The sequence below is a fragment of the Notolabrus celidotus genome, chromosome 3, assembly GCF_009762535.1.
Source record: "Notolabrus celidotus isolate fNotCel1 chromosome 3, fNotCel1.pri, whole genome shotgun sequence".
NCBI classification, from domain to species: domain Eukaryota; kingdom Metazoa; phylum Chordata; class Actinopteri; order Labriformes; family Labridae; genus Notolabrus; species Notolabrus celidotus.
This window is the reverse complement of record NC_048274.1, coordinates 21,785,108-21,797,323: the sequence shown is the minus strand read 5'-3', so window position 1 is coordinate 21,797,323 and position 12,216 is coordinate 21,785,108.

Below are 12,216 nucleotides of genomic sequence, written 5' to 3'. Positions count from 1 at the left end.
GACTATAATGTTATATTAATATGTTAATGTTGAAATATTTGGGTTGCACCTGTTTCAGCCGCATTTATGCCCATTGAAGCAAAAAGTTGGCTGAAAAATAACTAATCCAGTAAAGTATAGATACCCAAAATATCTACTTAATTAAGGTAACAGAGTATCTGTACTTTGTTATTTGACACCCCTGTTTGTAGATAATGAAGGCTAATGAAGAAATAGAAGAAAAGAGTAAGAAAAATGTATTTGATCAGACAATCTCATAATGGATTTCGTTATGATAAAATGCAAACCAGCTTCATCTCTTGTCAAGTGTAGCTGGCTGCTCTGAAGTTCTTTTATCCCACTTGCTAAAAGTAAAATCTCTCCATAAGTTTCCTCACACTTTGGTGAGGACAACTGAAGCACAGAGTTAAGTGAGAATAACAGAACAGCTCAACAGAAAGAGGAAAAGTATCAGAAAAATAAGAAAGGGTTCCTTCATGATTCATCCCAAGTCTAAGTATCCACGGCCCATCCCCTTTCCCTACCCCACTTACTCCCGCAGCCTGGCCTCCCCTCCTTGTTATTGCTCCTTCTGCTCCTCATGTCTGTTAAGTCAGCATGACATTTTATGATGCCTGGATATTAAAAAGCAGTTTCTATTATGTGTGAGAGGGAAGTGGAAACAGCCAAGCTCATGCTAGGTAATTAGGGGAAGCAGGCAAGGGGATATGTTTATGAATGCAGGGGAAGGCTGGGGGGGAGACCAGGGGAATTGGTGTGTAATGTCCTGCTGTCAGTAACAGTTTTCTCTTTAACTCTATCCTGAACACCGTTAAGGGTGGAAATCGTTTTGAATCTCATTTATGATCACGATCTCTCTGAATCATTTGGTTCATTTGTCCTTTGTGGCGCGTCTAACCGTACAATGCCCAAAGCAGCTTTGATGAAAGTAGAGCTAAAAAGTTTGAGCAAATTGGACCGTAGCAGGATAGACATTATTATAGAGAGCCAGACAGACTCACAGAGGTAATACAGATAAACGGAGTGTTTAGGGATGTCAACAGAGCCTTTACTTTACTAAAATACTATTTCTTCTGTGAAAAGGAGAGTGTTGTGATGTTTCTCTAAAGATGTGTGAACTCCTGGGGGTATTAGAATAATCGCAGAATAGATTCCAATGATTATCAAACTGAATTTTGGCTTGAAATGCCCATCTCTGTATGATAGATGGCATATGAAGAGAACAATTAATAGAACACAGGACTGTTGAAGACAGGTTAATGTAAAGGAAGATGCTACAGACTCTGACAGTGGTGTGTCAGAAATACTCAGTCAGGTGCTTCACTGATTCATCTTATTTTACCTCACCTTCAGTAGCAATTTTAAGTCTAACCAGGGTCACAAAGAGGCTGAGGTGATACCCTCCTTACCGTGTGCATGCATGTTCTGAAAAGACATTTTACAAACAGTGTATTTTAGGAATTCTACAAACTGTTAAATCAGAATCAGAAATACTTTATTTATCCCTGGGAGGGAAATTCGGGCAAGATCATAGACAGACAACACAACAAACAATCCTCAAGCTCGTTTTATTCAAAGAGTAGATTTTCAAATTAAATTCAACGTAACAAAAAGGTTAATTTGCGTGGTTAAAAGAAAAGTTGCTTGAAATAAGATTTTATCTGGGGGTTTTCCCGAGAGAATTTTGAGCATCAAATGTTTATTTCTTGTATTCTGGTGTATTTCTAGACTTAGACTTTAGACTTGATTGTACCCGCGGGGAAATTCTTTTCCACAGCCTCTCTTGTTTTCCAGAGGTATCATGACAAGAACACAGAATACACTGCAATCAAACACCTACATCAACATTCAAACAAACAAAGTCTGCACTCTGCACTGTCCAGCGAGGCCTTTTGTTCAGGGCCGCTATAGCAGCAGGGATCAGGCTTTTCCCAAGGCAAGCCCTTCTAATCTTCGGTGCCCTGTATCTTCGTCCTGAGGGAAGTGGGATGAGGTGTTTAGTGGATGTGTGATGCCCTGTTCTATTGAGGTTGCAATGCGCATAATGCCCCTGTTATTTAAATCTGTGAGGTTTGGTGTTCTATTGACAAATTTGTCATGAAATTTTCTCTATTTTTAAATCTATTAATTTGAAATAATAATACATTTCTGCTCTTCCTGCATGAATGTCAAATATGACAGTTCGGAACAGTGAAGCTGTTGGCTTGGAGGCTCAAAGCCTGCCTCTTTACGTCACACTCGCTCGACAGCAGTTATATTGAGTTCAACATTTCCAATACAGCTGCCGCCGATGATTGGCCTCTAAGCAGTGCTTCATAAACAGATGGGTGACGTCACGGATACTACGTCCATTATTACAGTATAGTTCAAACTGCTCTTTGAAGCACTTCGCTGATATATGTATTTTTGGGGGGCTTTTTTTTTTGCCTTTATTTGTTAGGACAGCTGAAGAGAGACAGGAAATGTGGGGAGTAGAAATTGGGGAAAGACCAAGCGGCAACCTCCAGTCTCAAAATATGAAGCCCATGCGGAAGTGTTATAAACTGCAATTCATTGAGAATCCGCTTGAGGCTGGCTGCAGAAAAACTCAAAACCACATAGACACCAATTAGAAAAAAAACGATCATTGCTGCATTAATAAACATGTTTACAGCCTGGTTCAATAAACGACTTGGCTCTACGTAGCTAATTTCTCTATCCTCACACACTGTATTGGGGTTGAATTTTTTTCTAAGGCGACGGTTCAGAAGATATTAAGAATACAAGTTTTGCCCAAATAAGGACATGACTGACTTGACTCCCAAACAGGAACACATAGCTGTTGGCGAGGAGGCTCAAACCCCGCCTCTTTACGTCACACTCTGCCTGGTTGAGTTCTGCATTGCCAATCAAATGGCTTCAAAACAGCGCTCAGGAACAGATGGGTGACGTCCCGGACACTACGTCCATTATTTATACAGTCTATGGGAAAGACATACAGCATGGTCGCGGCCAGGAGTTGAACCAGCGACCTCTGCAACAAGGACTGTAGCCTCTGTATGTGGGGGGCTTAGACCGCTAGGTCACCACTTTGCTGACTTTCTATTTGTTGTGGACTTTTGCACATTTCACATAAAGGGCTGCTTCAGACAGGTTGTCCTTGACAGTCAATGTCATTTAGTAACGTAATTATCAATAAGAGCAAGATTACATGTTATATCTTATCGAATAATAGTACAAAAATACTGCAAGTTTCAAAAGAAAAAAGCTTAAAGCATCTAAAATGTACCTTACTTGTAAAATCCTCTGTTCAAAGTCTTCCTTTTCACTGCGCCACTGCAACGTTTTCCCTGACGGCCTCAGCGGATATAAAACCACTCTGTGCTCTCCTCTCATGATGTGGTCAGCATATCCGTTTCTGATATCCCCGAGAGAACTTTGATCATCTTACTGACCACAAACTATGGAAAAACTAAAATTACAATAAGTTCACTCCACCTGACTTGAAAACCAATGCACTGTGTCAAAGAGCTACAAAGAAAAGTGTTTCTTTAAATGGGCAGTCGGAGGGAAATAATTGTTGATCAATGTTTAGTTTTGCTCAGTGGCCCATGTACAGATCAAACACAGCTCCACTGAGTTGTATTGGTTACCTTGTACGATCAGGGTTGTGGCTTTTGGCCCTCAGCAGCTGTACTGTATCTTGCCTTTCTCGGCTCAGAAACATTAAACAATATTTCCAAGCAGCCCCTCCAGGCCCCCTGCTCAATAACAGTTCTGAGGTTGTGAGAGAAAGTGAGTGGAGGTGGTTCAGACACCTCAGGGCCTCGGGGGCAGCTCAGGGCTCTCCCTGGAACCACAAACCAGCACAGGTCACACTCAAGTTTGTTGCTTTTCGTTTTTCTCTACAGCTCAGGGACAAAATGAAGCCTTAACCTCGTAACTACCCAACGTGTCCCCAGGTAGCACTCCTGGATTTAGAGCGGGAAAATTACACTTCAATCCTGAGAGGTGAGGAGGGAGAGATGCGATTTTGAGCATTGTGGATAAAAGATGGCAGTTCACATCACAGAATCACAAGATCAGGGTAACATGTTTTCAGCTTTCATGCACTTCAAACATGATATTCCTTACAGCAGCAATATTTGGTGCAAGCAGTTCCATGTGAAGTAAAGAAGATTAACACCTGTGTTTATTTCTATTTGACCTTATCTCATGTGGTTTGGTTTTGAGAGGTAGAGAGGGATAAAGTGACAGCAGTCTCTGTGCCACCTGTCACAATGCGGCTTTGGGGGAAACAGTCTGTCCTCCCTTCTCCCCAGAGCCGCTTCAGGCCATCCAGCCCACTCAGTCTGCTGCACAATCAGCCCTCTGTTCCTGACTCAGGGTGGGTCTTGCTCCTTCCACCCGCATTACTGTGAAAACAACTCAGTCTCAAACACACTTTCACTCTGGCATACCCGTGTGTAAACACACACTCCTGGACCCACTTCTAAAATCATTGCCCACCTCGCTGCAGCAGGAAACTTAACCCCATTCCTGCCACTTACTATTATACCCTCGCCTGTCCACCTCATTGAAAACACATGTATGTGTGTGTGCACTGCTCAAGTCATAGATGCATGTAAATGTAGTCCTGCAGAGGTCCTCCTACTGTAACTTTGGGTGTCACCATGAAAGTTGAAAACTCCCACACACGGAAGTTGAAGTCAAGAGAAAACAACTTCAATGATAATCATGAAGTCCAATCATCACATTTCTGACGTGTCAATATAAACTGAGGAAAACTGAGCTTTTTTACAGGTTGTTTGCAATCACGTGATGCCAGTGACGTGTGGAATTCAAATTGGGGTCAGGACGTAAATTTCATTATGGACGCAACCGAGGAAAGCCCATACTGTGCTGCTCTAGACACCATAATAAGACAGGGATACCCACAAAAAATTCTGGATTATGTCACATCACTAACTACCTCTTCCTCCAGACTTCATTTTACAACACCGAGCAGATGAAGGCGTTCAAAAGCCTAATTTAATTAATTTCCATATGAATTGTCCTCCTCGCCACAATGCTATCAACACTACCGTTTGTTTACCTACTGCAGGTTAACCGCTCTAAACGGCCCAGTCAACGGTAGTTTGCAGCAAGTAAAATAATAACTTAAATCAGCTATCTGGCTAGCATTACCAATTACTACCTATTGTTTGTTGTTGAGTAATGGTTAAAAACTCCAGCAGAACAAAGATGGGAAAAATGTAACATTACAAAGTATGGAAGGAGTTAGCTACTTAAACACAGACATATATACAGCATACATACTTTACTTTAACTTACCCTGGACAAAGTTTTTTACCATTACCACAACATATCAGATATTGTCCTGATATAGCTACTGAGAATGACAAACTTTAAGGGCAGTCTGGTGTAGCCAGTGGTTCTTAAACAGTATATATAGAGGGTTCAGTCTGACCTACTGCAGAAAAATGAAACCCAAAAAAGAAACAGATTTTGTTTTGCTGGACTTGAAGTTGACAGTTCAAAAGTTTAAACCTATGATGCAAATTTAAAAAAAAGAAAAATTGCAAGCTCTGCCAGTTTCATCAAGACAAGAAAACACCGTTCAAAATACTAATTTGTTAAATCTAAGTCAGATCAATTATTTTTCAGACATTGGAGAAAGTGGAAATGCATTAGAAATGTTGCATCCAACTTCCCACCAATCTAAACCTGATCAGTGTTCGTGATTCAGCAAAAAAAGCCAATCTGTTGTTCAAGTTGAAACTTTTGAAGGACTAAGGATTGCTAACTGCACAGGCATGCAGGCACCTGTTCATCGATAAAAATAAATCATTGTAAAGTTATCATTAATGGGAGCTAGGACTTCATCATGACAGGTTGTGTTATGCCTGCTTTTGCTCCTCACAAGGATTGTTTCAAAGCCGGCTGATACTTTTTTGGTCAGAACTACTTTGACTACAAATGGATCACAAACGGAAACCAGAACACTCCTCATACTAAAATCCCGGCCCCACCAAGAGATGTTATTTTCATATAGAATCTGTTCAGAAAGGCTGATGGATTTTTTTTCCTTATATTTTATGTTAAAGATGGAATCACAAGTGTGGTCAGTGTTATTTGTAATGTTGTCTGTTCGACATCAACAAATATTATAATATAATAATAATCTAATCATATGTACATTGTTGATGCCACTAAACAAAAGGCGCTCATATATGTATCTGTCACCATTATTGTAAAATCCTGTGAATGCTAATAAAAAAATAAAAAAAATAAAAAAATAAACAAACCAGAATATGTTTTATATTTGAGAATCTGTGAAGTAGCCCCCTTTTTCCTTCATGACAGCTTTGCACACTCTTGGTATTCTCTTAGTCTGCTTCATGAAGTGGTCTCCTGGAATAGTTTCTAATTAACTTGAGCCTTGTCAAGAGTTCATTTGTAGAATGACTTGCCTTCTTTATGTGTTTGAGACCATCAGTTGTGTTGTTCAGAGGTAGGGTTAGTATTTGACTACTGTTGTAATTCATATTATGGCAAAACCAGATTATTTCCTAGTTTTGATGTCTTCAATATTAAGCTACAATGTCGAAAATATTTAAAATAAATAAAAACAATTGAATGAGAAAAAAAAAAAAAAAGAAAGGCTGACGGATTTTTAATAAAAGGTGAATAATGAATTGATTCTTGCCTCATATTTTCTTGCAGCCTGCTGTATCTACGCATTTTCTAAAACGTCATTTTTTGCCTGTTCTTTGTTCATTGAACACCAAAATTAGGGATGTCCTGATGAGCTTTTTTGCCCACGATCCCGATCTGATCTTTTAGTATTGAATATGTGCCGATACCGAGTCCCGATCCGATACTTGTGTTTGCCTAGAAAAAAATTGCACAAGAAATAAGAGAGTTGAGCTGCTCACGTTTTTTTTTCCTAGAACAAAAAACAGAGAAGAACATGTCTGTATCACTGTCCTCTCATGAAGGTAAATTATCTGTAGACCTGCATGTGAACAACTCAGCACCTCATCCACCAATAGGACAACAGGGACCAATGACTTGGTGTAAAAATCCCTCCATATTCCCATTGTATGTGATGACATCCACCTCATTTATGATCATGAACATTTCCTGCCACTGTGACAGGGCAAAGTCTTTGCTTCAGTGTAAGAGACCCATGAGTGAATATATGCTTTGGTGTATTGCAGCAGACAGTGACGTATTGCAAGTCATGTGGGAGTGTGGCTCACAGCTAGAGGAGGCCTGTCCAAATCACTTGCTCTATAGATCATCAGAGACGGAGTGCTCTCCCTCAGCTTGCACACGCTCCCTAAGTGGGCCCATTCAGTCACAAAATAAAATAGAGGGAAGGGTCTGTGGAGTACGAGTTCATATATGTGTGCCGTGAAACTCAGAGTGACATAACAGGGCTCTAGACTAACTTTTTGCATTTGTTGCACTGGTGCGCCTAACTTATTTTTTAGGTGCACCAGCACAAAATGTAGGTGCACTCACATTTTTTATTGCGTCGCCTTTAACACCATAAAGTCACCTTTTTATCGCTCTCCATAACTTTCATATAATGAGAATGATTTTTAAACAAAAATAAGGTGTTGAGAAATGCTCTTTATTTGATGCACAATGATGTATAAAAAGAAAATGTTGTATGCAACGTTAAATTTGATTATCATTTCTGATTCCTCAGAGGACCTTATTCATTACTGCCTGCCGAGTATGTTTTTTAGACATGTTGTGTTTTTTTAAGTTTCGATACGAAACGTTGACCCGCTTACGAATGCACTATTACCTGCCATATTCAGTAAACACAGAGCATTGCATTCCATCCTTTGTCTTACCTCAGCCAGGGGAATTATTTCAACCAGTCCTGTCTAAGAATCCCTAGTTTTGCTGCATTCTTCTTCTGTTTCAGTATGGCTGCTTTGGCGCTCAGGTCTCTCGCAAAGTCGCAATTTTAAAACACACACACATTGGAGCAGTGAATTAGACCACAGCCAATCAGAGGCAAAGACCCGCCTGAGATCTGTCTCTTATTGGTTTCGACCACGATATGATCCTAACATGAATGTGAGTTCGGTCACAGGAGAGCAGAGATGATGGCTTGCGAAAGAAATCTATGTTTTTACCCGGGCAGCACTCTGGAGCCCTGCATAAGAAGCATGAGGGTGGGCCAACACTTCTTACTCAGACCACACACATGTAGAAGAAACAGTCATGCACTCGTTCACATATCTAGATAGAAACTTAACATGCGAACAACAGAACCACATGCACAGGCAGAGAACAGGCCTTCACTGTTACCATATTTCTTTCCAGTAACAGAAAGAGTCAATGAGGCACAACATTTTCCACGGCTGGGTGCACTGCTTAAACGCTTTCAGAAGTGATGTCTCTTTGATGAGCTGTGGTAAGTGATATAATAATCACACCGCTACATGGTAACCAAAACACTTGCCGCACCAGCTTAATCTTCTCAAGTGAGACTCAAAATAAACAGATCCCTTTTCTAAACGCAGAAACTTAAGGCAATGAGGAGTCAGACTCCGACAGATCAACCTCCTCCCCTCAACCACCACTCTTCTACTAAAGTGCTCATCCTGTTAGCATTCCTCAATCACAACAGTGGTTAGGCTGCTGGAGGCAGGAGCGCAGTTTATACTGCCACAAACCAAGACCGCCCGCTCTGAGGACTGAACACTAGCAGGCTTTGTGTCATTGGAGCATTTGAGACAGAAAGACAGACAGACAGACGGACGGACAGACAGACGGACGGACAGATGGACGGACGGGGCATTTCGACCGGAGGAACTTTACCCTGGAACTAGGGACTTTACCCCTGAACTTCATGCGTTTCGACCGGTGGAACTAGGGTCTAAATTTAGTTCAGGGGTACATAGTATCCCCCCTCAAAAGACCCTGCTAGGGGGGTAGGACTTTTCAGCGGCCCCAGGGCTTTTGGGGGGCAGGGCCTGCAATGCTGAACGTGTCTGATTGTTAGATTACCTGCAGTGTTTTTATTCCGCCTGTCGTCCACAATAACATCACACACATCTGTGACTCACTTGATTTTTCTTTCTTTACTTTGTTCTGTTTTTTATGTGTGCGTACTTTTCAAAAGAAGAAGCTGTGATTCACTTGATTTAGCAGCTTGTAACAGTAGTCTTCTCTTAGCCCACCGTGAATGCGTCTCTCCTGGTGTTACGGTTTTAAAAGTGACCCTGTAAACTGGAGACATTCAGCTGAATGTAACAGTTTTTGTGGAGTTTATACAGCTGTTGAAACACAGAGGGAGTTTTAAGATTCAATATCCTCATCAGATAAGTATTTAATGATCATCTAAAGACGTTTATGAGGGAGATGCATCCGGCTGAAAGTCGGCAGTTAACAGGGTTGCTGTTTAAAACAAAACACTGGCGATCTCTGCAAGGCTTTTTGAGTTTAAAAGGATTTTAAAGCTGTGCTGAAACGTCTTTGCTACTCAAGCTTATCTCCTCTCACGTGTTGATTCAGTGAATCCATCCATTCGTCTTTGTCCTACTGCCCTCTACTGGTCTGGTGGTGTAGTGCATTTACTTTTTCTTTCCTCCATACGTCACTGGCCTGATTTGCACAATCTACCCGGGACTTCAGCCCACTCGAAACGCAGACAACAATGGGGGGCACAGAACCTTTTAGTTCAGGGTAAAGTAGTTCTGGGGGCTGAAATTAACCCAGAACTCTTGGTCGAAATGCACCTAGACAGAGAGACAGAGAGACAGAGAGAATGAATGACTGACTGACTGACTGACTGACTGACTGACTGACTGACTGACTGACTGACTGACTGACTGACTGACTGACTGACTGACTGACTGACTGAGCTTTCACTTCCAAACACACATACACTAACACACAAACACACAAACATTGGATTGATCATCTCTTCCATCAATGAAGTAGATGCCTTATAACTCACCATGAGACTACAACCATGAAAGGCAGTGATACACTGGCTTCATTTTGAGACAATAAGGTAGATGGGCAATTTTGTAACAGATATAAAAATAAAACCCTCCAACCTGTGGTTTTCATTATAGTTGTGTCCTTTACAGGACACTTTATCAACACCAATGATGTCTCGACTGACATCAACCACACCCACTGGAAGCAATTTCTGCTCTTGTCTCCAAAACTGAGAAGTGTCTCTTCTTGCCCTTGCAGGTACTCATCTTTAAATTCTGCCCTGCACAAACAAGGATTTGACAGTATCTTGAAGAAACCTTATCTTTGCTTATTTTTTGGTTTTAGGGCTAAGGGCACTTGAAAAACTACATTTAAAAAAAATATTAGATCATTCATTTTAAGAGGGACACTGTTTTGGCACCAAGACAATTTTGTCAAAAAAAACTGATCCATTTTAAAGAAGAGAAAGTGGCTGATTAAAACAAAGTGGAAGTGAAGAGAGAGAGCATCATTGAGGATATTAAAAAAAAAGCAGTGAAACTGAGAAAAGAGATGGTATTTTTTGTTGGTTTTGTGGTGTCAAAGCAGTCATGCTTAAATGAACCATTTAATAAATCCACAACTCATCTGGGACACATACTGTTTGTTTGCGAGGTGCACGTGTGGGTCTCTGGCTGCTCCATTCCACTCTCTATCACACCTGAAGCTCTCTAAAAGCCCAGACACTACGCAAACTGTTCTCATTCATGGCTGGTCAATACGAAGGATTTGTGATGTCACTTAATGATTCATGTTACATTTATGTTTGATGCAGACAGACAGAGAGCACAGAAAGGTTGTTAAGCTAATTGACCCTTTTTTTTGTAGTCCCAACCTGTTGACTGTTGCAAGTAGAGCTGGGCAATACTGAAGAAGATGTTATCACGATAACATTTTTCATATCAGTCGATATTGATAATCATCACAATAAATATCAAATCATTATTTCATTTAAATTCAAAGGCAGATTTTTGTTCCTGAGTAAAACTTGAAGAAACCAAATGGTTCAGTAGTTTGTATCTGGATTTAGTTTTCTAATAAGCTTCTTGAATCCATCATTTTTGATGGTGCTAACAGGAAGCAGGTCTTTTGTGTATGATGACATTTTTGTGAAGTTTTAGTTTGTACATTCTTATTTTTCTCAGGTTGAAGTTATTTGCATCATTTGATTTAAATTTACAACAAAGATATATCAAATTTTGTACGGCGTATCAGTTTACAGAGTATTGCTTTGAGTTCTGCTCTCCTCTTTAAGATTACTAAGGGTTACGGGTGGAGTGTCATTGTTTCCCATGCAATGAATGCATCACAGTTATTCAGTGTTCAGTTGTCCTACGGTCGCAGTTTACTTTAAATCTGTCTGAAATGCACAGCAGAAGTTGTCTCTGTGCTCTTCCTTTACCCACATCCTGGAAGTATATTCAATGAAGTGTATTAAGTTAACAGTTACACAGAGTTGACACAGTCTCAGACTAACGACACTGCTTTGAGCTGGTGGGTTTTAAGTTTTCTTCAGTGTCACCGACGCTTGTTTCAGCTGTTTACATTCTGCTCCAACGTCTTTAAGCCCCACCTACCTCTCACCCTGCGACATGATTGGCTGTTCAAAGCCATCTTCTTCTTCTGTCTAATGTTGGATGGCAACTAGCGTTTACGGCACATTAGAGCCTCCTCCCCTTCCAGTGGTTAGGGGGGTGTAATTACAGGTTTAAAAATATCCAATTTTTAATCGAACATTTGTTATATTTATATTGAGAAAAATTATATCACGATAATTATTGTTGTCAAATTATCACCCAAGTGCAAGGGAGCTTCGTAACACTGCACAAAAAATGACACAATAACATGTCTAAAATGACAAAAATTTGGACAATGTAGGGAGACAGCAGAATCTATGCTGACACACACCGCCATACACTTTAAGACTAACTGTCAATTCTGAAATAATATTTGGAATTTACTATTAATGGTGGGTCAAATGTTAGTCTGTGTACAACAACTTTTTTTTTACCAGCACTTTTTGCAGTGCAAATTACCTAATTTCTGAGTAATTTAACCAACCCAGGGGTTGATTTTTTTGTTGATACAGTACCAAAATAGGTGTCAACATCGTGGCATTTTTAGTTGTATCAAAGTTTAAAGTGCTGGTATGGGGACAGCCCTAGCATCATATTCTACTGCTAAATGTATAGAAATGATAGAAAACAGCCAAAGATAAAATCT